Source organism: Pelodiscus sinensis, chromosome 2, assembly GCF_052426305.1.
Source record: "Pelodiscus sinensis isolate ZL-2025 chromosome 2, ASM5242630v1, whole genome shotgun sequence".
Taxonomy (NCBI): Eukaryota; Metazoa; Chordata; order Testudines; family Trionychidae; genus Pelodiscus; species Pelodiscus sinensis.
Window position 1 is genome coordinate 121478107 of NC_143053.1, and position 26295 is coordinate 121504401.

Genomic DNA, 26295 nt, shown 5'->3' on the forward strand with positions numbered 1-26295 from the left:
CAGGCAGGGGTGTTGTTTGACAGCAGCAGTGGTGAAGGGTATTGTACTTTACCCATAGTCTTACATGGCCTGCAAAGTGCCTGGGAGAGAGAGGCCAGAATGAGGAAGGGGTTGGTTGGTTTGCAGTTAATTGCTCATTAACACGCTCTGAGTTTATTCTAGCATTGCCGGGCATGGTCTCGTGAGGAGGATGATACTTTCTTGCTCGGGGGGTTACCGCACCTGCCCGTCCGGGGAGCGGGAATCGCTGCTGCTAAGCCCAGAGGAGGGAGACGCTCTCTCCCAGCGCTGGGCAGGGGCAGGCGGGCGGGCCTGGGGGCGGAGTCTCCTGGCGGGCCCTGCAAGGCAGGGAGGGCTCCCGCTGCGATTTGGTGCCAGCAACGACACTGCCGGGAGGGCTCCCAGCGTGGGGAGGAGGCTGCGGCCAGGCGTGGTGCGAGCCCAAGTGTGTTTAAAAGCAAAGAGCCACTCCCCCTTCCCGCCCCGCCAGCCCGGGCAGGCTCCTCCGGCTGGCTGGGCGAGGGCAGGGCGGCGGACGGGGCGGACGCGGCTGCCCGAGCGGGGTTGGGCTGAACAGGTCAGTGAGCTGCTGTCGCCCCCCGGACTCGTCCTCCCTCCGGCGTCCCGGCAGCGCCTGGAGCGCGGGGACTCTCGCCCCGCTGAGCAGCGGCAGGCGCGGGCTGAGAAGAATCTGGCCGCGTCCCTGGTGTCCTCGGATGCCTCCGTGAGCCCTGCCCGAGAGGCTGAAGCTCCCCCCCCCAGTGCCCCTTGTCCTGCCAGCCCGGGGGCCGCGTTTCCTCCCTGCCCCTGAGGGCGAGCTGCTGCTCGTCTCCAGCCAGCCGCGCGCGGATCCCCAGCGCTTTCTCCCGAGGAGGGGCCTCCGGGAGGAGACGAGACAGATGTTCAGGGCTCTTCATCCAGCCGATCCCGCTTGACAGGGGCGAAGCGATGGCTGGCAGGGCAAGGCAAGGAGCCGGAGCCTAGTGGGGAGACAAGCCCTGCGATTTTGAGGCTGGGCGAGTGGACTTTGCATGCTTCCTGCGTTCCGGCGGGGTGAGGCTTTGAAAAGGGGCTTAGTCCTTTAGTAGGTAGGGCTGGTAAAACGCTGTCTGACCTGCCCGCTGATCAGCTGGCGTGTGCATGCCTGTGCGATCGGTGTAACTGCCTTCTGTAGCCATCAGCTGTCGTATGGAATAGCCACAGGGCGTTTGTTTCCTCTTTTGGCACTGAGGGAGTTGCTAAAGGGGAGTCTGCTTCCAGAAAGGGAAAACTTGGAGCTAGAGAATCGAATGGTTTTTTTTTTCATTTATTTTTATTTCTAGCGCGAATGAATCTGGAAGCATGTTGCCCACTCACATGCAGCCCTGAAATGTAGTAATAGAAGCAGGCTAGAAGGATGCTTTGATTTCATAATTTGCGGCTGTCTAACCCTTGCTGCATGTAATTCACTGCAGGCAGAACAAAGCGTTGTCACAACTGTGCTTCTTGGTTGTCGCCTCCTGCCTGCAAACCACTGAACATTTTCCACTTGATATCATCATGCAGAAAGGGAGAAACAAGACGCAATGAGATATTCAGGTAATATACCAAAATACACTGCATATTGGTAGCTGTCAATGCTCTTGTCTGTGGTATAGTACAATGCGCGGAGACTGTATTAAGCTCTGGGTGATAGCTGTGATTACATCAGCGTTGTTCAAGTGAGGCTTGCTGAGCTTTATGTAGTTCACTAGCCAAAAATCTAGATGACTTTAGATAGGGATCTTTCACCCCTCTCATAATGCCAGTTAGCAGAGAAAATATCCAGTAACTCAAAACGATCATTAGTACTAAAACGTTTTGATGAGTTGTAAGCATTATTTTTAACGGACAATAATAAAAGGTTGAATTAACAGTGGCAGAATTTTGCTTTGTTTTTGTGGAGTTAGAAACTGCCTCTTTGAAAAGGCAACATATAAAAAAATGTGATCTACAAATGGACTATCACCAAAGCGTTTTGTTTCAACATGCTATTGGTTGGTGTGACACTCTCTAGAAGTATTTCACTGTTTGCTTTTTTAAAAAAAATGTGGTTTTGCTTAAAATACAGTGAAAGATGTATATGCAATACGTTCCTCTTGGAGGAGCTGTATGTTTTAGGGGAGGGAAGCAAGAGGAAGAGAACAAAGAAAACAGGCTTTTATAACATCCCCTTAATTCAGCTATAAAATGCTGGAATCCTTGTTCCCCTCAATAAATCTCCTTTCTCCCTTTCAGAAATATGGTCCATGCTCTGTTTTGCCCCTCTTCAAACAAATACTATTCTGATTGACATTTGCTCAAGTGTTGGGGTTGTCCATAACAGTGAGGCTGTTTAAAAATATTTGTAACCTTCAGACTTGATACATGTGTAGGTCTTCCTTTCAACTTGTATTTTGAGGTTCAAGTCATAGGCCTTTCTGAAGTGCCTGTTGAGACTGAAATAATAAATACATAACTCATGGGACAATGAGAAAAAAATCTTCTATCTCACACTCTTGAACATGCTGTTCTTAGCATTGCAATTGTTTTTGTTAGTTGAATGAAAGGTAAATATAAAAGGAGCCATTGTTGAGGGCCTCAGAGTTATAACAGTTTTGTATTGTTGCCATTCACAACATTGTCATGGCATAGATCTGTGAAATTCTCCCTCCTCTCTCTCCCCCCACCATACATATCTTCATTTACAATAAAAGTGGAAAAACTCAGAGGAGGCGAGTGCTTCACCTGTAACTTTTTGTCAATCTTTAAAGGTGACACTTGTACAGTTGGCAAGAAAATGAGGATGAAGTAAAATGAGGACAGTTACTTCGTACAGATACAGTTATTTCAGCCACAATCTGCAAGACAGTCTCTCTGGAAGCATTGGCCAGTCCTTTGAAATAATATTTATTATCCTTAATGTCACCAGACACATAATCTGGTCATTCCAATCTGCATATTGGGTGTGTAAATTATATGTATCATGTAATAACACAAACAGGCTGTTAATCACATGGGAAGCCAACTGACTCTGGCCTGGGAGGCAGGGACTTTAGCGTTCTGTCTCTGACGTGGATTCACTTGTGCATTCAACATTGCTAGCTTCTGCACTTCTCGGTTTCCCCACGCCTGTGTAAAGCCAACAGGCGGAACTGAACCTGGGACATCTGGAGCTTAGTGCATGACCCTGTACAGCTTGAGCTAAAAGCCAGGTGGCTCTCAGCTGAAGCTGTAGACAGAGCACACTCATTCTCTCGTCAGTGGGTCAGTAGCCTAAATGCCACTACGGGGAACAGTGAATCGCACCCAGTACGTTATACCTACTCCCAGAAATGCTCTTCATGTAGATTCATAATTGGGAATTTTGCATGGAGATTCTGCAAAGTATTTCATAAGTCTTGATCCACTGGACATTTAAGCTTAAGGGTAACTTTACCCATTAGAATTATGGAGATACAAACTTGTGTAAAATTGAACTTGTGTTTAAGTATTTTCAGGATCAAGACCAGAGACTGCAAATCTTCTGGGTAGCATGAACTGTTTCCCCGCCCCCCTCTATTTGTGTACAGAGTGTAGCAGATGGGGTGGTCTTACTGGTTAGGGTGTCTAACATTACTTTAATATAAACAATAAATAGAAAATGTCTTCAGGATTGGGCCTTCAATTTGTAAAATGGGGATTATTGACACTTACTGAAAACAAGTGAACAAAAGCATTTATTTAGCAACCAATTTGAATAAGGGCAGCAGAGCTGAGGCCCTTGATTTTGTTTTTGGAAGAGGGTGGGGAGTATTAATAATAATAATAAAGAAAAAGGATCCCAGCACATCTTAAAAGCTGTACTTTTTTAAAGATTCTACTTTTAACTGGTGCTCTTGTGTGGGTTAGACTAGATCTGAGGCTGGACATCTCTCCTGCACAGTCTAGATCTTCTACAGAAATTCCATAGTTGATTTTGAGCCTATCAAGTTGAGCCTGCGTGCTTTGCTAATGTCATTTTCTGTACAAGTTGCTGTTCTGCTGCTCAGATCAATGAAGAGGGGAGTGAAAGCCTTTGAAACTGATGTGGCTGTGTTGCACAGTTTGTCAAAGAAAACATTACAATACCTTCTCAGCTTTCATCTTAAGTTAATTATCCAGGACCTATCAATGTTTTAAACAGATTTTTTTTTTCATGATTGATTGCAGCATCACCGACCCAGGCATCCCCTCTGCTCACAGAATTGAGTGCAAACGCTAACAAACCCATGGGGTGAAAACTCCAGTTGTGGGTCAGGCACTCAGGTTGGGGTGAGATATTACAGTTGCAAAAGGATTAGATATAGACTGAAGGAAGGGTCCATACTGAGGCTCCGTCTACACTGCCGATTTTGCCGACAGTGAGTATGCAAATGAGACGTGGATTAGCATATTGCTGCACATCATTTGCATAATTTATGCACTCTTTTTGCGGAAAAAGTACTGTGGATGTTTTGTTTTTGCACAAAAACCCCTTTTCCCGCCAGATCCTTCTGCTCCCAGAAAAGGAGGTTTACCGATCTGGCGGGAAACGGGTTTTTTGCGCAAAAAAAACCCTCCACAGTACTTCTTTTCCTGCAAAAATGGCATGCTTAAATTATGCAAATGAGGCATGGCAATTTGTTAATCTGCGCCTCAATTGCATGCTCACTGCTGGCATAACCAGCAGCATAGACATAGCCTGAATGTTTTCTGAAGAATTTAGTGTCCTGTCTTGCTAGAGTTTCTTTAGGTAAAGTAACTGAGAGGTGATGTGGCACAGAACAGAAGTGGCTTTGTAAAAGGGACAGAGGTGAGATGCTAAAGGTTCTGGGATGAGATCAACTCCTTGCCTAAAATTTCTGAGGAACTGATGATAAATTAAGTAGCATAGTAAAGCAGTAGCAACGTTGATAGTGAAAGTTGAGTAATAATGTTTAGCTACTGACTTGGCCCTCTTACTCTTCAAAGTACTGTATAGTTGTTACTGAATTTGCAATTTTTCCTTTCCTGCCAATCACCCCAGAGTCATTAAAATAACTGACAAGAAATCCTAAGTGGCACAAGATTAATTTGAAAAGCATGTTATGTGGTACAGAGACTTTACTGGAGAAGAGGCTATTATAATTCATTGGGAGATGATTATAGGATGTGGAATCTTCATTGGCCAATCTAAACTTCAAATTATGTTTTAGGGTTCAATTTCCTAAGACTTTTGTGAAAGGTGACATGCAAATCACTTGTCCAGAACTTACTTTTTCAACTTAGGCTTTGATATTTTATATACACAAGGGAAAGTTTGTGCAACAGTGCATATATAAATTGAGGGTGGAATTGTACAAAAGTGTTTGTGTGTTGCACATGACAGTTGGCCACATTGGGAGGGCCGACAGACTTGCTGGCCCTGTGGGCAAAGTGTGTGTTGGGGCTGTTTCTGCACTCCCAGAAAAGGTGGGGTCTCAGGCAGAAGGGGTGGGACATGGGGTATTCAGCCTTCAGTAATGCCTAGAGCATGTCTCACTGCCTCCCCCAACCACCAAGTAGCCCTCAGCTGCTGGGAGAGCACTGCGTGGTGCTCTGGTGGCAATTTAAAGGGACTGGGTCTCCAGCTGCTGCTGCTTCTGCAGTAGTGATGGTGGCTGCCAGGACCCCAGGGCCTCTTTGAATCACTAGGCTCCCGGGCAACTGACCCCTTTAGTCCTCCCTCTGCCCCGCCCATCAATGGGGCTAGGCCATGTGGATGTTGACAAATGTTGGCCTCTTTAATTTCAATGACAATTTGGGGTTCACTGGGAAGATGGGATTAAGCTCCAAATGTTCTCCCAAAATTGGAGATGTGGGAGAACACTGTTCCCCTCTTCCACCCACCTCCCCCACTCGCAAGCATTATCTTGACATGGTCAACGCTAGAAGTGTTTGGTGATGGCACCATAAAAGTGCTTTTGCTAATATGGCTTACTTGGCTTGGAGGACTGGTATAAATTATGCTGATGAGTACCTTTTCTTTGGAGTAAGCTGCCCTTCCGCTTGGAGGGCTTGCCAGTATGGTTATATTGGTAGATATGCTGGCAAACCTTGTCAGGTATAGACCTGGCCATAGGCTGAGCTGAAAGGATATGTCTAGACTACATGGCTCCATTGACAGAGCCTTGTAAATGAGTTTATTCGGCATAGTCAAAGAAGCGGGGTTTTAAATAATCCCCGCTTCATTAAAATAAACATGGCTGCTGCGCTGTGCTGACGATTAGCTGATCCAGCGCAGCGCGGCAGTCTAGACGCTGCGTGGTCAACAAAGGAAGTCTAGACTGCCGCGCTGTGCTGGATCAGCTGATCATCGGCACAGTGCAGTGGCCATGTTTATTTTAATGAAGTGGGGATTATTTAAATCTCTCCTTCTTTGACTGTGCCAAATAAACTAATTTACATGGCTTCGTTGACGGAGCCATGTAGTCTAGACATCGCCAAAGTGAGGGATTCTTTCAGCCCCAAAAAGCAGAATGATAGTGTGCTGGAACTCTGGAGGCAAACCTGGGGAACCCACAGTTTAGGGTGTGTTATGCCCCTCTGTACTCTGATTGACAGAAAAAAAATGTTTGTTACAGCCACAGCCATGGAGCCTGGTTCTTTAAACTCAGACTTTAAGCTTTGGAGGTCTTGGGATCAATCATCTGTGTCAAGATAGCAGCTGTCATGTAAGTGGATCTCATCTGGGATTCAAACTGCAGAGAGCTCCTGCTTATTTGACACATGCCATCTTAATATCAGGGATTGGGTTGGGCTCTTCCCGGACTAGAGTCTGAGTCTCCTATAGCTTGAGCTAAAGAGTTAGGCTGTCCAGCTGGCAGGGACTCGCAGGTGTACGTGTCCCTTTGTGTCCAGTTCACAGAAGATGCAAGAGGATTTGGGAAGTGTACAGTACTTTGTGGGAAAATACTGGTTTATTTCACTTCTTCATTGTGTATTAATACCATGGGTACCATAACTTCAGAATAAGAATTGACACAGTGGATCAGACCAGTTTTCTATGTAGACCTTTCCCTGACATTGGCGAGTGTAAGAAGTCCTGAAGTAGGCAGGCATAGAATAACATGCCTGTGGGGCAAGCTCCTTCCTATCCCTTATCTATTAGAAACTGGTATGTGCCTTGAAATCTGACTGCTTCTAAATCTATCCCTACCAAAAACATTGCTGTTTTTAATTCTTGTTTTGTAACTCAATGTTCTTGTTATAAATACGTGTAGTGCTATTAATATCATTGCTGTATACAAAGCGCTGAGAATCTACCAAAAGAGCAAACACTACAGTACTCTGATCTAGTTACTCCTCCATCACTGAACTTAAAAAAAAATTAAAAATCATAAAATGATGTCAAAGTTTAAGTGCCTGGCATGTTCAGCAGGATCTCACTGGCTGAAGGAAAGATGACTTTGCTCAGTCACTCCAGCAGTTGCAAGCTCTGCTTCCAGATGATGAACCATGGTGGGAATTAAGTGTAGCTTGCTAGGAGCAAAAGAGCTGGTATAGTGCACGTCTGCTGGTGACTCTGTTAGATCAGTGGCTTTCAGTCTTACAGACCATTAAACCCCTTTCAGGAGTCTGATTTGTCATGTATTTCATCTTGCTTAAAATCTTCTTGCTTACAAAGCTCTAACACATAAAAAGACGCAAGTGTCACAGCACACTGTTACCAAAAATGGCTTACAATTATATGACAAAAATGAGAAAGTCCACTCCCGGCCCCAGTTTCCAGAACAGGTCCCAGCCACAGGAGCAGGCCAGATGGCCACTAGTTGAGAACTGTACCCCTAGTTGAGAACCAGGGTGTTAAGATAAGGCAAAAATGTTAGTTAATCGTTTAACATATGCTAAACAGTGATGGCTACATTTTATTCTTTTTTTAAATGTACAGTGAATATTCAATCAGATGCTGTCTTTAAAATGAGTTAGCTTGTTGCCGTTGTTGCTTTTCCTTTTTTAAAGTATTATGACCCAAATGTTGCAGCCCTGGTGGCCACATTGGCAGCTTGCCTAAAGTCCCTGGTCCATGGTTTAATTTACTTTCAAAACCAATGTAACGTTTGCTTGTACTTTCATTTTCCATGGCATAAAATTAGAAATTGCTTGTTGGTTGAGTTCACCATCAGCAAGAACCTACAGTTGATCAGCTTTATCACTGGCCTACAGTTTAAATAAAATTATCCCCTTTAACAAGTCTAAAAATGGGGCATAGTGCAGTGGGTTGAGTTGAGGGCTGCTTCTTGGGACATCTGGATTCCACTCCCTATGAATTCCATTCTAATCTAAATCTGTACCTCCGTTTCCATATCTGTAACGATACCTTCCCTGTTTGTTCAGTGATTTGAATTGCTCCTCTCACAGGTCCTATGAATAGGGTTGCCAGGTGTCCGGTATTCACCCAGACAGTCTGGTATTTTCATTTCCAGTCCGATAAAAAAAATTCAGAAAATATCGGACACCTAAGATGTCCAGTATTCTCTGAATTTTTTTCCCTCGCCAGGAGGCGAAAATGCTGGATACCTGACAACCCTGAAACAGTCAGCGCCTGGCCTCCCCGCCCCAAGTACCCCGTAGTCTTCCGACCCCATGCTTACCTGGTTCTGCAAGACTGCTGGCACAAAATGGCTGCTGGCAAAAAGACCAAGGGGAAGCAATGATTCCCCTGGGTCTTAGTGCTCAACCGCGCCTCTGTTCTAGCCCTGCACTCACTCTTAAAGGGGACATGCTGTTTTATTTTAATTTTTTTTTTTTTTTTTTGTTCAACTTTGGTTTCCCCCCCCCCTTTTTTTTCTTCAACAGAATTTTTCCTGGTATTTTTTGGGGGGGAGGATGGGGGCGGGTGTTCGGTATTTTTGTTTCAACCATCTGGCAACCCTACCTATGAAACTGCAAACTGATTTTAAAATCTCATTTTTGAATATAAATCTCTCATGACTGATAAAGCAATGTATTTAAATCCTGGCGTACTCATTAGAAAAGCAATAGCCTGCATGTATATGATAAAGAATGTAAAGGATAATTAAAATGCCTTCTTTCTCTGCGTCACAGTGAAAGAAAAATGTCATGCGGAGCCATGCTGTGCATCAGTTGCTCTGAAAGCACAGTGTTATTCCACACATTATTAATGTTGAAAATTACTTTAATTGCATTATTTAAATTACTCTAACAGCCCTACATTACAAGAACATTCAGGTTACAAGGCCAAGTTCTGAAAAGTTAGGAAATCCCAGAATTAGAGTCTCTGGGCCATCTTAATTCATTTGTGCATCTTGACATCACCTTTAGTTGCATTATGTAATCATAATGGGGCCCTCCTTCCCTGGAATCCTGCCTCATTCATTGAATGGGTAGTTATTTAACATTTCCTAACATCTGACATTTCATATCATCTACGTTTTAATGTGTGGCACCAGACCGTATTTATGCCGTACCATCCACACACAGACCTGAATACAAAATTATGAATACCCCTTTTTATTATGGGAATTTCACCATGGTATATGGCGCATCACAGACACTGATACATTCATAACATCCCTGTGACAATAAGTGGTATTACCGTCCCCATTTTTACAGCTTGGGATTAAGAGCAAAATTGTTAAGCATCACTAGTTTTGGTTACCTAATTTAAGATACCCGGAGCCTGACCTTTTCAAAGTACTTAGCATTATATAGCCCTTCAAATGTTTTGGAGAAGAGCTTTAATCCATTTGTTACAGCTCTGAGCATTTATCATTTTGGCAAATCTGGCTCCAGCTGTCTCCAGTCCCAGAAAATGAGGAACACAAATTTTTGTTAGCCATAGAAACTCTGTGGCAAAGGCAGGGCAGAATCAGATTCTTAGGATGACATTCCAGGAGACCATCCTTTCTTTACCTGCATTTCCTTGCCACCTTCTCTGCTTGACTTGCAATGCTGCAATAAATGAAGGCAGGGGTCTGACAGATGACAACATTGTCTTTTACTGCACAATCCTGATTCATCCCCAAAGTAGGCCCAGCCTATAGAAAAAATAGTTTAGGACCATAAAATTAAAGACTGTGTCAGAATTTATCCACACAGGGGACTGACCTAAAGTTGCCCAGAAAACCTTAATTTGGGCAGTTCCCAACCTTTGAATGCATGAATGTGCAACTGTATCATTCTTTTAACATAGTTAACAAAATTACATTTAAAAAAAACTAACTTCTTTCCCCCTGGAATAAATATTCTATCAGGCGCCCACCACCGCTCAGCTTGGGTCATCAGCGGCGTTCAGACCTGTAGATTCATAGCAAAGACTTCTTCTCCACGAACTAATGGAGTGACTGGCAGTAGCAAGACTAAAAAAGATGGTTTAATAGGTGATGAGCTTTCATGGGCCAGACCACGAAAAAACTTAGCAAGTGAGTTTTACCGCTATTTGCTGACAGCAGATGAAAGTTAAAATTAGGGATGTAAAATCCTGTTTAATCAGTTAATGGTTAAATGTTGTGGTTAACAAGTTAACTGTTGAAACAGGGGTAGTTGCTTCAGCCTGACAGACACCCAGCTGGAAATTTTTTTAGCCTCAACAGTTAACATTTTGACTACATTTATATGTAAATAAAATGTGGGGAAAACTTCATTAGAGGTGGTGCTACCAGTTTTGCCTATAATCTGAAAAATCAGACAAGAGATTGACTTGAAGGTTCCCCGTTTGGGTTTGTGTGAAACCTGAACTCAGATCTTGATTGGAATTTCATGTTGCTCCAAGCTACAGTTGTTGTGGGTTTTCATACCCATTGCTTCATATTTTAGGGCTATCACTACTGATATCCTCTGAGATCAAGCAATGGATAAAAACGATTAAACTGCTTTAGACCAACTCTGTAAAAATGGCTTATACGTAAAAAATATTTTTATTGTCCTCCCTATTTTCCAGTCTTTCCATCCAGCATTCAGTCTCCTGGCCAATTCTGCAGTAGAGCCTAGTTAAACTAGCTTTATAGAAGAGAGGCAAATTAGGACAAAAAGGTGATGAAAACCTTTTGTTTAGTAATGGCCAAACAAATGTAGTGACTCTACCCATGTTGTGCATATTCCATGGACTGAGTGCTCTGTTTCCAGCTGAATCAGATGCCAACAACTTGTTGCAGCACACATTGTTCTGTAAATAGGCAACAGTTGCTTCTTTCAGAACACTCTAAGATGTTCTGCCTAAATTTCAATTCCTGATTGACTTAATTGCTGACGCTTTTGTTGTGAACAAAGCAAATATAATCCCCACAATGGATTGGAAGGAAGAGAAATGGAAACTTGAGTCTCATCAAGTTGACATAACTGGTTTTCTCTTAACACTTTGTGCATTGTTGTTCCAGAGTGTAGAGATGCCTGAGGAGATGTGGATGACAGATAGCAGATTAAAAAATCACAATTAGGAAAAACTATCTTGGCCTAAAATTGAATAATGGTGATCTAAACTGCATTTTAACTAGTCCTGTGTGGAATATATAAGCAGTTCTATGGGGCTTGATAAAGTCTTGAACATTTTTAACTAAACAAGATGCAAAGACTTATAAAATAATGCCACAGACATTTAATCTTGCATATATCAACTTATGTATTTTTATGAGGCTCACATGATGCCATACTAACAGTATTTCAGGAATGTAACTTTGTGAATCTGAGTGAAAATTACTAATGAGAGCTTTAAAACTTCTTGATATTCAAAATATTAGATGAGCCTCAACCACAGCTGCATGCTTGACTACCTTGAATTTGATGTAAGATATGATCCAGATTTGAATTGTTTGACTTTAGTGAATCTGTGATGCTAACAGTTTTGCATCACTTGTGTCTCCTCCCAGCAGTTATGAGTGGACGCTAAAAGGCTGGGACAGCTTGGAAAAGCTGACTCGGCAGAAGGTGGGAGCAGCCAATGCCAATATTAATATTCTTTCAGAACTGATGGATGAGAGGATTCTAAAATTGCAGAGAGAAGGGAAACACAACAGGATTCAGGTTTTAATTGCATTGAGGATTTTTTCAGTGGTCTTGCTCATAGATACAGCACAGATGAGCATTTCTTGTACAGATATTGCTGCAGATTGTGTAAAATATATCACACTCTCGCCCTCCCTCCAAAAGTGGATTTTCATGCCACTTTGTTCTTCCTTCTGGTACTTTTGGTTTCACTTGGTTGCAATATGCAGTCACATAATCCATTGTGATGGCAAATCAGCTCAAACACTGTCCCTTTGCAGCAAGAGGAAGGAAGAATAAATGGTCCAGGAGATGGAACTAGATGACTTCACAAGGTCCCTTCCAATGCTATGATTCTCCAGCAAGCATCTCTAGCTACCCAAGTCTCCAGCATCTGCTTAGGTCCTAAACATAGCTGTGGTAAGTACCCTCAGATTCTACTGAGCAGTCTGACAGACACTGAGGGTGCTCACTACCTTGAGAAATCTGGGCTGCTAGTGATTGATAGTTGAAATGCCCTTCCCCCATTCCAGCTGCCAAACTCCCCCCACAAAATTGCCTGTAACTTTTAGCAGCAATGCATCTACTTGATAGTCTGGTACTCTCTGAGCAGCACCTCTAAAGTGATACTTTGTCTTCTACTAAAACTTGCTGTGTCTAAGCTTATATCCAACCCACCACTGACTGTTTTTGCTGCCCTCCTCACCATTCATAAAATAAAATGGCCACAGTACATGCTAATGTAGGACACTTCCCTGGACTGTTGTCCATGGGCTTGATCCAGTTTCCAGTGAAGTCAGTGGAAAGACTCTAGTGGACATTAGGGTTGCCAGGTGTCTGGTATTCACCCTCACAGTCCGGTATTTTCACCTCCTATCCAGTAAAAAAAAAAATTCAGAGAATACCAGACACCGGAGATGTCCGGTATTCTCTGAATTTTTCCCTGGCCAGGAGGCGAAAATGCCGGGCACCTGGCAACCCTACAAACACTCAGCGCCTGGCCTCCCCCCCAGCCCTCCAACTCCAGCCCCCATGCTTACCTGCTTCCGCAAGGCTGCCAGCACAAAATGGCTGTGGACCAAGGGGAAGCTTCCCCTGGGTCTTAGTGCTCAACCGCTCCTCTGTTCCTATTCCTGCACTCACTCTTAAAGGGGACATGCTGTTTGTTTTCAAATTTTTTTTTGCTCAACAACTTTGGTCTCCCCCTTCTCCCTCCTCCCAACAGAATTTTTTCCTGGTGTTTTTTTTTGGGGGGGGGAGAGGGAGGGCGTCAGTATTTTTGTTTCAACCATCTGGCAACCCTAGTGGACATCAGAGCAAGCATTGCACAAGCTACATCAGTGGTCTTCAACCTTTTTACACCCAAGATCACATTTTTAAATCTCAGAACAGGCGAAGATCTACCGCCCCGCCCCTTCCTTGAAGCACTGCCTTCTCTATTCTCCTCCTGTCCATCACTTGCTATCCCCAGCCCTTACTTACACACTCTGATAAACAGTTTATTTTTAAATTATGTGATATATAAAATTAAAATCAGGTGTTTATAGTTATGAAATAAATGGTCTGTTTTTTATTCATGCCATTTAAATCTAAAATGAAGCATTTATAATTATACATTTTGTGGGGACAGAGTTCTGTGGCTGGGGTGCGGGGAACAGAGAGTGGGGTGCCAGTGGAGGCAGAGAGTCCCCTGCATCTGCCTCCTCCCAGGATTCTCCCCCTCCCCCTCCGAGGGAAACCAGTGTGCGCCTGCCCCCGCCACCGCGCAGGGAAGCCCTGCATGTGCGCGCCTGCCCTGGGGCCGACCCCCCACCCCCACGCAGGGAAGCCCCACACGCGCGCCTGCCCCGTGGCCAACCCTCCCCGCGCACGCCTCCCCCACGGCTGACTCACCCCTCCTGTGCGGTGCAGGGAGCCGATGCTCCCTCCCGCAGTACACCCGGCAGAGCAGCTAGCGTACTTCTGGAATCGCTGGAAGTGGCGCTAAGCTGCGGGATTTCTGTCCATACCCGGGAAGCTGACACTACCTTCATTTTCACTTGAGGTAGGTATTGCATCTTCTCGGGGGTGGGAGGGAAATGGGGGCGGGGCAGCCTCGCGATTGACCGGTCAAGACCTCACGATCGACCAGTCGATTGCAATCGACCTGTTAATGACCACAGAGCTAGAGTTTTAGTGACTAGGCCCTGCAAATGGGAAACAAATGCTACCCAAAGGCTGTCTGGTTTAAAAAAATGTCATCTGTGATAGAACTCTGTTTTGCTTCTTCTCCCAACTCTGAGTAATTTCAGTACAAACACTGGCATTAGAAAAAAATCACTTCAGGCTTACTCCCCCACTCCCACTAACTCAAACAGGTGCAAGAAATTCAAATTTGGCATCTGGCTAGTCCTCTTTCTAAGATTCATTCCTAGTTAAAGACCCAATCTTGCAAGGTGATGAGCTCTCATTAACTGCAATGGAAGTTACGAGTTCTCACTTTTGGGGGAGAAGAGCCACATGCAGCTCACGAGCTGCGGGTTGGCCACCCTGGCATAGTATGTCAATGATGTAGGAAGTTATGAACCATTCACTCCCTTCTAAAAGATAATCTACTTTTGATAAATTAAACTCTATTTTCCCAACACTAGAAGTGTATTTTCTTATTTTTGCTATAGCAGTTAATTGCCATTAAAAGTCAATGGTTGGATTTTCGAAGTTGCTGTTCTCCTGTGGCTCCTGTGAACTTCAGGGGGAGCAGGGATTGCTTAGCACTTTAGAGAATAAAGTGACAGGTATAAGGTAGCATGTAGCTGTAGCACATTTTTTTTCAGTGTGTAGAGCTCTGGATATAAGTGTGTGGTCCTGACAAATGACAATCTTTTTAATGGCAACCACCGTGTTTGCAGAGTTACTAATGCTATATTTTGTAGCTAATTAAAATGTACAATGAATGGTGTATAATAAAGGGCAAATTGCTCAGGCATATGAAAAGTTGAAAATCACGGGCCTAAAGAGTTGAGGATGGCTCTTCTGATCATTCTCTGGGCCTCAAGGCATGCAAAAGTAGTGAGGAGATGATGCAGCCTCTGGCCAGCAGGGCTGAATGGATGCACAGGATAGAGTCTGCTCTAGTCCCTGAAAAGCTGCACATGTAGGAAAATTCTCTCTGGGGGCCATGTAGCAGCACTACACTTCCCTAGCACAAGGCTGTGACTAAGTGTTATGAGTAGGTAAGTGTCACGTGCACAATATCTATTTATTATAACATGGGTAATGACGACTTGAACTTTTGAACCAATTCATGGAGTTGTGGCAATTCAGCTGAACTTGAAATTCTGCTCCACACATACAAAGAAGCAGCCAAGAGGGCTCGGTCTGTAGGGGTAGTCCTTACTACACTATGCAGACACAGGTGGACAACAGGAACGCCAGGATTGCCATTCCTACACAGACAAAAACCATAGCCCATCTTAATACCTGTGAGATTTCAATAAAAAAAATTGGTTCTTGTCTTTTGTGTGTTGAGCTTTAGGATGCAGTTGGGACATGTTTTCAAGTTCTTCTATGCAATGATCATGACTAGAAATTTGTTTTTAAATGAAGGCTCTGTAATCGGTTGGATCCAGAAGCTGGAGTTTTAAGCATTATGTCTAATTCTCGGAGAGTCTGCAACGCTGGAAAGAGCAGCTCCAGTGAATGTCTCATTTTGGACAATACAATAGTCTGCATTACCATAGATTAGTTTTTGTTGAAATGACTTTGAGCAGAATTTCACTATAACAGAAACAGGAAGGTGGTTAGTATCATTGTCCCCATTTTACAGATGGATGGACTGAGACGCAAAGAGGGAAAGTAACTTGGCCAAGGTCACTTACCAGGCCAGTGACAAAATTGGGAGTGGAATCACATCTCCTGAGCTCCAGTCCAGTCCTTCATTGTTAGGCCACATAACTTATTAAAGGTACGTTCTGGGAGAGACAAAGCTATTTTATCTGAAACCACTCCCATTTCATTTCATCATAATGTTTCCAATATCTATGGGATCATTTTCACTAATGGTGGTAAGTCAACCAACATTCCACTGCTCCAGCTACGTGAATAACTTATCTGGAGTTGACTTCTAGTTTAGGTCAACTTATCCCGGTGTCTTCCCAGTGCTGAATTGATGGGAGATGCTCTCTGGTCAACTTCCCTTAAGCTTCTCGGAGAACTGAAGTCCCAGGGTTGACCAGAAAGTGGTCTGTCACTAGTGAGTCTTCACTAGACCTATTTAATTGATCTCACGGTTAATTTCCTGGATAGTGGCAACAAAGCCCTAAGAGTTTCTTTTTGTGAGGACATGAAGGCATGGAAGGACCCATCATCAGTCATTCATACGGCACTTATCTTGGCTTGATAAATTGATTTGTTTAGTAGACTTTTGTTGACAGTTTAATTATCTGAGCAAGGTGACTTGAGGCTCATATAGGAGTTTCTACACATACCCCTTCACAGTCTATTGGCATATTATTTCCTAGAAGATACTTGAATAGAGGCCAAGCTGGATATTTGCATTAGTAGAGGCGTTATATTCAGATTTGTTTTCATTGAAGGCCCAGAGAAAACTGTGACCAGTTAAAAAATGTATGCAATTTACTAGGCATGCTCTTCTAGTTATCGTTGTCTGTGAATCTTGCAGAGGTGGAGAAAAGTGTTAACTGCATTACACTTTATATCCATTACAGTGAATAAGAAATGAGGTTAGCTATTGTACCAGGATTATTTCACTTCATGCAAATGCTCAGATGTCTCAGCATGCAATTGGTTGATGCCTGTTGATCAGTAATGAAGTCACCTGCCTGTTTGAGACCTAAAAACCGAGAGTATTTTCTTATTTTGGAATGGATTTCCATTATTTTCAATATTCTGTGAACTTCCAAAGGAAAGTTGACAAATGTCATACCTAGCAGCCAGGCTCCTTGCTTTAGGACTGATGGTTCTCAATGTTTGCTATGGATGTAATAGGTTAATTTTTTTCAGATGAAAGTGGGATTTTTTGAATATGGAAATACCTCCCATCTACCCCCAAAATATATTTTTTGAAATTTCTAATTTGTTAAATAAAAAGTAAAACACTTTGTTTTACTACCTCTGCTCTGTCTACCTCAGTCTGCATCCTTTTGGATGGCAATATTGGGTGTGGAAGAATAAACTGGGAAAAAGGAAATGCCAGTTTCTTAACATTTTCAGTAAAACATTCATGAAATGTTTTCAAATTTTGTTCTGTTCGGTTTTTGTTTTGTTTGACCAGCTCTCATAATGAATAACTTCTGATGTTGTTTAAACAACTGGTGTGTTTCTTACCCTAGCTTCAGGGGAATTACATTGGTATGAATGAAAAATAAAGCCCAATATTCTTTTAAATGATCATAGAAATTACAAATGCACTAACAGGCATGTTTTCTGTATAAATGTTTAAAAGTTTAATTTCCCGTTGATTCGAGTTCTTATACCTGTTTAGTAATGTTTATCTGGCTAAAAGATTGTGAATTAATGGTAATAGAATTTCTTTACGTTGCCCTGTAATTCTTAGTGGTAACCTCAAAGGTATTCAAACTTACAATAAGCTAATCTTTTTGGGTAGAGGATCGTACATCTGCAGTTTGTTTTGTACTGCTTTGTCCATATGCAAAGAAGATAGATCAGGTTACTTCCAATGCAAGCTGGCAGGATATGACTGGGGAAAGAGCCAAACGCTATTGTCGAAAGATCTGCAGTGACTTGTACAATATTTTAAATACTCTTGAGATGCAGTTCTCAAACGAACTAGGACAGGACAATATGCAGTGGTAAAAAAGATCATGTCTTAATTGTAGGTAAAAAGGACTCCAGAAAATGTATGCAAGCATTTAGGCCAAGGACACCTGTATGATTCTGAAACAAAAAGAAATTGTGAAGCTCTTTGTAAGTAAATGTACCTCTTAAAATAAGAGAACTTTTTTGATAGTCCTCAATCAAGTTGTTTTTCAGCTAGAAAGCCTATTTCAAATAGCTCCCACACTGACAATAGAATTAGCCTTGTTCAGCACTCTGCAGTGCCCTCACTACTTTTTGTTTTGTGGTAGTTTGCTTTTCCTCAGCAGGCAGTGGTACAACCTGGTCCCAAACAGCTACAGGTTGAACTTCTGTGGCAGTACCACAGATGTTGCTGGACCAGAGGAATCCTCCCCCCCCCGCCCCTCCTGGCTGGGAGTCCTGTCCCCAGATAGCCTTGGTCAGGTGGGGAAGCTGTGGCTAAAGCAGGGCAGCTGGCAAGCCCCGTTCCTAGGGAGCCCCAGCAGGCTGGAGTCTAAGGCTAAGCAAGCCATGCAGGCTGGAGCCCAGTTGTGGTGGGGCCAGATCAGAGCCAGCCACAGGGAGGGGGAGACTCCTGGGAGGTGGAGAGTCCTTGGAGGCTGATAGTAAATTGCCTCTTTTGGAACAGGTTAGGTCCCAAGGGTGCCGGACCAGGGAAGTCCATCCTGTAGTTATGTCAGTATTGTCCATTCAGAATTCTCCACGTAGATGGAAACCAGCAAGCTACATTATTTGCAGCACTGAAATAAGTGAAAATACCACTCAAATTATACCTATTTCTTTTTTCGCACTGGTATAAATAAAAGGGACTTGAGCTACACCATTTCAAATGCAGAGCCACAGCACAGGTGGCTCCCGGAATGGGAGCAAGCTACCTGGCTCCAGCCAGCTCTGGGAGCTACCCCCGCTGCAGCTCTACAGAGCGGCCCCTTATTGACTAATTGTGTAGTCGATACAATACAGATAATGGCAACTTAACATCCTTAATTCTGTGTCCACATATTTTCACTCTCTGGGACTTGATTTTCTGGTCCACTTAAATAGAGGACTTAAAATAGCCACAAAGTTTGGCAGAGTACTCACTTTGAGAAGAGGCCTTACATACTTAACTACACAGTAAACTACTACTCATCTGATGTGGTTTTTACCTACAAAGCTCATGATCCTGTACCTTTGTTAGTCTCTAAGTCTCCACAGGACTACTCGTTTAAGTTAGACTAACACGGATACCCCTCTGAGATTTACACAGTATTTGGATTTATGCATGCAAAAACTTGCATTTGTCAGAACATTCCGTTAGAATAAATCACATACCAACAAATGCTGTAGATCTGGAAAATGTGCATGTAGCATAGAAGTTGTTTGCAAACTTATTTCTGTGAAGATACCTTGCTCATGCATTTGGAAAATCCACATGGCTGAGTGACTCCGTTATACTGACTGACCTCCCAATGTAGACAACATTGTGTTGACTGGAGGGCTTCTCCTTATCAACATAGCTACTGCCTCTCAGGAAGGTAGAGTACCTATGCAAGAAGAGATGTTCTCCCCTTTTCCTAAGTAGTGTCTTCATTTAGTGCTAGAGTGGTGCAGTGCCATAAGTATAGAGAAGACAAAAGCTCTTAGGCCACTTAAGAAAATTGATTCTTGGATAAAAGCCAAAAATTGTTTCTTGATTCCTTTTTTTTTAAATCAAGGTGTTTTGTAAGTGGTTGTAATAACAGAGATTCAGATTTCTTGATTCAACATAATTCAGACGTGTTGTCAAACTAATATCTAGGAGTCTGTCTCAGATGTTTTCCAAAATGTTTCAGCACAATAAACAGTCTGAAGGGTCACGTGGAAGATTTTTTTTAATGGACCTGTTGTGGTAATTAGACTAGATTAGTATTGCAGTTAGGAACATTCTGAATTACTAGTAAGAGTTCAGCATTTCATTTTCTATTGGCAGCAATTTGTCAGGTTTCAGATGTATACGAGCTGTCATTAAAGATTGTAACAGTAAATCCAAAAGTGGCATATAAATCATGAAGAAAAGAAGCTATAGAAAGCTTGAAGGGAAATTAATTTGTGTACAATATGATGATGAGGGCAGTCTCAGAATCATTGGTAGTTTAATATTGGATGACATGCTGATAAAATGTGGCACACCAGTACAAAATATAGCAAATGTTGAGTGTGTCTATAAATATAGATGTACACACACAACGGCTTATTGTGTATTTTTTTTTTTTTATTTGTAGCTCCTAGTCATAGGCCAAGACTCCTTTGTACTAGGTGTTGTGCTAACACAGAATACAGTTAAAGGAGTTCAAAGTCTATGCATCGGGTGAGAAAACAGGAAGCATACCAAGAAACAATAGGATAGTACTGGTCAGCATGGTAGCTTTTGTAGTTGTTTGATCAGGGAAATGAAAAGCAGGATTGCAGGGTTCTGTTCACAATAAACACCAACTTCCGGCTTTTATTTTCAAGTCCCAGCAAACTTGTGCCCTGTGCACATCTCATCCCTAAATGCACTCAAGCGCTGTCAGTATCCATCTCACTCATGTTGTTGATTCCCTGGTCTTCTGTCCCCATAAATGACACTGGTTTTTGTTTGCAGTGCTGTTGTGGCCATGTTGGTGCCAGGACAGGAGAGAGAGAAAATAGGGTTGCCAGATGGCTTCAACAAATATACTGGACACACTTAATATTACATTACAATCTACATTACATCTTATTTAGAAAATACCAGACATTTATATTTTCTCAATTTGTTTCCAGAACAGAAAGCTCAAATACTGGACTGTCCAGTTCAAATACTGGACACCTGGCAATCCTAAGAGACAAAGATGTGCATATGTGAGGTAATATATTATATATTTTGCACCAATTTAGTGAAAGAGACAAGCTTTCAAGCTACATAGCATTCTCCACTTCAAAAAGAGCTCTGTATAGTTGGAGAACTTGTCTGTCTCACCGCTAGGAGCTGGTCCAATAACCACCAGCTCTTCTTGCTACGTCTTCTATCTTGGCTCTGTCCCTGAGTAGCCCTCTGTGCAATTTAGTTAATGATGAATGATTTTTTTAAGTGCTACAGCTATTGGAGAGAGAGTAATAATATAACACCACAGCTGGCTATAAAGCACTGCTGCCCAGAGTCTATAGTGAATGGATATCCTAGGAATATATATAATATCACTTAAACGCTGTCATATAATTTACCTCAGTCTCACATGACAGAAAAATCTTAGGCATAGACTACATGTTAAATTGTTCCAGGATAAAGTATGAATGTGAAGTAAAGAAGCTGAAGTAAAGAAGCTAATTCAGAATAGCCTCCTGTGTTGAGACACTCATGCCGGAATAAGAATGTCCACACAGGGAGCTTTTGTAGAGTAGCTGTTCTGGTCAATGTGTCTGTATAGATAAGCTTTAAATTTCTTGACTCATAATGCCAAAGTTAGTGGCAGTGGTTCTCAACGGGGAAGGGGTACACATACAGCTGGGGGCAGGGAACGGTAAGCAAAGATCTTCTAGAGGTTACCTCAGTTCACCTAGATATTTGCCTAGTTTTATAACAGGCTATGTAAAAATTCAGTAGAACTAAAATGTCATATAGACAATGACTTTATACTACTTTATATACCATACACTGAAATGCAGTCAATATTTATATTCTAACTATTTTCTAATTAAATGGTAAAAATTAGTAAGCAATTTTTAGTAATAGCGTACTGTAACACTTTTATATATTTCTGCTTTTGTAAAACAAGTAGTTTTTAAATGAGGTAAAATTTGGGGGTACACAAGACAAATCACACTCATAAGAGAGAAAATAATCTGGAAAAGCTGAGTTGCTACTGAGCTAAAGTACGAATTTAAGAATACAGTTCTATTGGTATAATCCCTCCAAAATAGGCACAATGGCTTTACTTAGTCACTGGAGAAGTGGTTTAAACTAAACTGTAAAACAAACAAATCCTTTTCTTATTCTGGAATAAATGTTCACATGGGGGGGGTTTATATATTTATATTGATATAACAATACCATTATAGTTACACCCATATAATCCATTAAAATTCCCTGTTGTTTATAAGGCCTTAACTGGGTGTATTGCACTTGCTTATACCCTGCCTGACTTTGGCATTACATGTCAGTGTTTTTAGTTTATCTTGGGTGTAGGCAGATACTGTGATTTTATTTTGTATGATGTCTCAGGTTAGCAAAAGAAAACACATTGCCTTCTGAATACCAGTTTGGCTGCCTCTAAGCAAGTCAGTATTTTCTGGGACTATCCATTCCTCATAGTTTAAGCTAGTGTCCCCCTTCACTCTCCCTTTGTCTCCCTCCCCCCACCCCCTGAGGCTGCTGTTACTCATTCTTTTGCAAGGCTAATAACTTTAAATGACACCTTTTAGAAATACATCATTATCATGCAAAAGGAAGTAAGCACTTTGTAGGCAGCCTAGACAGAGAAATTTATGTTCATAAGGAGCATACATAGCAATAGAATACCAATTATTAAGATCATCAATATTTATACAGCAGATAAGTCATGCTGGTCAGGCTGACTACTGTCTGTCACAACAGCACAGCTGCTGTGGGGGAAAAAACGCAGACAAAATACATCTATTTGAACAACTACTTTACTACAGGGAAAAACAAACCAGTCATTAATCAGACTAACTTGGATGGCTATGGAACCCTGCTCTCTTCAGCCCAACCTTGCATCAAATGGAAACTCTTCTGGGAAGTTACCCAGTAAGAGGTAAATCTTGTTGAGGGGTAGATCTCACTGAATGTGTGCTATTCATAGAGTATAAATACAAAAACTCTCTTGGAAAATTTTTAAAAACAAAAACTCGTCTAGTAGCATTTTATAGCCTAACAAAACCTATAGATTGTATCATGAGCTTTCGTGGGCACAGCCCACTTCAGATGACCAGAGTTTTGAGTTTAGGATGTACAGACCCAAAATAAATAAGGGAGGGAGGGAAACAAGGAGCGGAAGATTAGCCAGTTAAAATGAAGCAGATAAGGATCAAAGTCAATAAATTGGGGCGGGGGGAGGGAGGGAAGAGTGTTACTAACAAAGAGCTGTTTGCACCTTCATTGAATGTTAGGTTGGTAATGGTCTAGCACAAGGAGCGGAAGATTAGCCAGTTAAAATGAAGCAGATAAGGATCAAAGTCAATAAATTGGGGCGGGGGGGGGGGGAGGGAGGGAAGAGTGTTACTAACAAAGAGCTGTTTGCACCTTCATTGAATGTTAGGTTGGTAATGGTCTAGCCACCCCTCATCCTGATTGAGTCTATTAGCATGAGAATTGAACTTGCAGATGAACTGTAATTCCAACATTTCCTCGTGTATTTGGCTGGTAAAGTTTGTTTGTGACAAGACAGCCACCTGGAGATCTTTTAAAGAGTGGTTAGGTTGACTGAAGTGTTCTCCAACAGGTTTGTGTATGTTCCCTTTACATATATCTGATTTATGTCCATTGATTCTTTCTCGTAGGGACGTCTGTCCAGTATACATAGCAGTAGGGCATTGCTGGCATTTGATGGCACAGATCAAGTTACTGGATGTGCAGTTGAATGATCCCTTGATTTGGTAGCTTATGTTGTTGGCTCCAGTGATGAATTCACTTGAATAGATATGTGTGCAGAACTGGCACCGCTGCTCATTGCAGGGATGGGTTCCTGGAGGCTTACGATATGGTTGTGTGGCATGGTTACCGGAAAGAATTTGTTTCCGGTTGGGGGGTTGCGTGTAAGCAAGAATAGGCTTTTCCCCAAAGATTTCTGAGCATCAGGGATCATTTTCCAAAATGGGTTGCAGATTGTGTATAATGCATTGGATGGGTTTAAGTTGTGGACTATAGGTAATAACAAGTGGAATTCTGTTTTCCTTTTTGGGTCTGTCTTGTTCATGTCTGGGTACTTTTTTGGTTCTGTCAGTCTGTTTCACTTCTCCAGGTAGGTATTTCAGTTTTAGGAATGCTCTATAAAGATCCTGTGTTCGTTTCTGTCTGTGATCAGAGCAAATCTGGTTGTATCTTAGGGCTTTGCTGTATACAATAGGTTGAAAAATGTGTGGGATGGAAGCTGGCACCATGAAGGTAAGTGTAGCGATTGGTGGATTTCCGGTATAGGATGGTGGAGATTTGTGCATTATTTAATTGTACTGAAGTGTCCAGGAAGTGGATTTCTCGTGTGGACTGGTCTAGGCTGAGGTTGATGGTGGGATGTGGTTCTGCACATCCTAAACTCAAAACTCCAGTCCTCTGAAGAAATGAGCTTTTGTGGGCACAGCCCCTGATACCATCTACATGTTTTGTTAGTCTATAAAGTGCTACCAGACCAGTTTTTGTGTGTTTAAGTTTATCCTGTACAGACTAAGTTGGCTACCCCCTGGAGCTTGAAAATTTGTGTTACCTAAGACCTGGATAGACAGACGATGTATAACATGTACCTGTGTATCTGTTTAAAGTCTGATGCAATGGCCATTACAGCTAGCGAAGACTCACTCAGTCTGAGCAGTCATAATGATACTTTCCAGCAGGGCTTCCCTAGGTTTAAGACCAACACTCAACTGGCCAAATAGCCATGTGGTTCAGGCCAACTAGCCACACTCAGCCAGCCAAATAGCCACATCTAGCTAGTGGCTAGGGTATTCGACAACACGGCTTTAAGACCTTATCCTTCCACTGCCTAGCTCAACTTTGTTTTAATAAGATGATAAAACGATTTCCCTTCCAACTGACATGTAAAGGATGCAATTCTTTAGAAGAAGATAGCCCTGACATGGAATGTTAATTAAACCCTTATTCTGCTTGGTTTTGTGTGTGTAGTTAAATAAGACAAACTTTATCAACAAATCCTTTTACATATCAATGACTGTATTCAGATACTGCAGGAGGTTAAGTGTTGCTAAAGGAGGTAGGAAAAAAAATGTGGACTTTTTAAAACAGGGCTTCAAGCAGAACTTTGGTTTTTGTATCCACATGTGTGGATAGAAACGGTGCCATTCAGATCTCTATCTGTTTTGAGGACCCACTTTTTTACATTTAAGCCCAAAATTACATATGCAGATTTGGAATATCAGGTTCAAAGAGTATAACTAGCTGAAATGATCATTCTTGAAGAAAACTTTTGTCCTGTTAGCCCCATTTGTCCCACTAAAATAAATCTAATCTCCCCTATAAAAAAAACTTAAACAATGAATGGTTCTGAAACACTTTAGGGTATGTCTACACAGCAGCGCTATTTCGAAGTAACTGACATTATTCCAAAATAGCAGTGTGTTTCTACACTATAAGCCTTTATTTTGAAATAATGTCGAGCTGAAGAAGTTCTTACTTCGACTCCTGTAACCCTCGTTTCACAAGTAGTAAGGGAAGTCGAAGAAAGAGTATTCTTCCTTCAACTTCCTGCTGTGTAGACAGCACCAAAAGCCGAATTAAAGCTCTGCACAACCCCCTTCTTCAGATGACAAATATAGTGTCAAGGGAGTACTTGCAAGAAGAGTGAATCCATTTATTTATCCATATAAACCCTGCAGTGCCTGCAGACATTTCAACCAGAAAGGACATTGTCTCAACGACTTGATTACCTGCATCCTGCTTCAAAGATCTTTTCAGACCACACTTAAAAGAGAATCCTCTGAACTGTCATTCATGCTTAAATTCAACACTTTACACTTAGGTTTAAACAAAGACATTAATTCTTACCCATTACAAAGATAGCTTCCCCAATTATCACCTCTAATATCATTAGCTCACAGACATTTACCTCCCCCCCCCCATTCCCCTTCTGTTCTGTAATTTGATTTGTCCTTTTCATATGTATTCACTTTTTTTTAATTGTATCCTTTGGTGTATATATGGTTGTGACAATTTTCTTCCACTATTTGATCTGAGGAAGTGGGTCTGGCCCACGAAAGCACATCACCTAATAAACCATCTCGTTAGTCTTTAAAGTGCTACATTGTCCTGTTTTTTGTTTCAGCTATGCCAGACTAACACGGCTACATTTCTATCACTATTCAGACACAGTGTATTCCCTACATGCTGCCCTGTTAACGTGTCTGAGGAAGAAAAGCAGTTTGTGCTTCATACCTATTCAATCCACTTCCTCTCTGCTAAAACAGCCAGTTAGTGCCATTTGTGATGGAGAGCTGTTCACAAGGAACTGGCTTGAGGTAGAAAATTTTTCTTTACTAACCGATCCCATTTTGGGCTGGTGAGACTGGTCATAAGGAATGCCACCTTGCAGTTGGGAAGTAATTGGGAGACAGTGAACATTTCTATTTTTAAAGTCCCTTTAGAGATGGTGACCTTGCTTTTATCCAATTTAAAAAAAAAAAACATAATATTGTCTATGTGGTATAGTGTTGCAGAACTGGAGACTCCAGAAGCCAAAGACTCATGATGCATCATGGCACTTTGTTTAGGAATCTGACCTCTTAAGAGCTGCTTTTTTCTTTCCTTGCAACCTGGAAGACTGTTCTAATTTCCCCTTTATCTTTGTGCCTCTA

General features: G+C 42.2%; 1 protein-coding gene across 17 annotated transcripts in view; it reads left to right on the forward strand.

The window, feature by feature from the left end:
- Nucleotides 1–203: 203 nt before the first annotated feature.
- The window catches only part of RNF152 (ring finger protein 152), a 236305-nt gene continuing 210213 nt past the window's right edge, over nt 204–26295 (forward strand). For 5 of the 17 annotated variants that reach the window (XM_075921398.2, XM_014573526.4, XM_089776414.1 and 2 more), the window contains exons 1-2: nt 217–577; nt 1455–1578. The gene's annotated coding sequence lies outside the window, so the exon portion shown is untranslated. The other 12 variants (XR_012901726.2, XR_012901720.2, XR_016348875.1 and 9 more) reach the window with 9 other exon arrangements.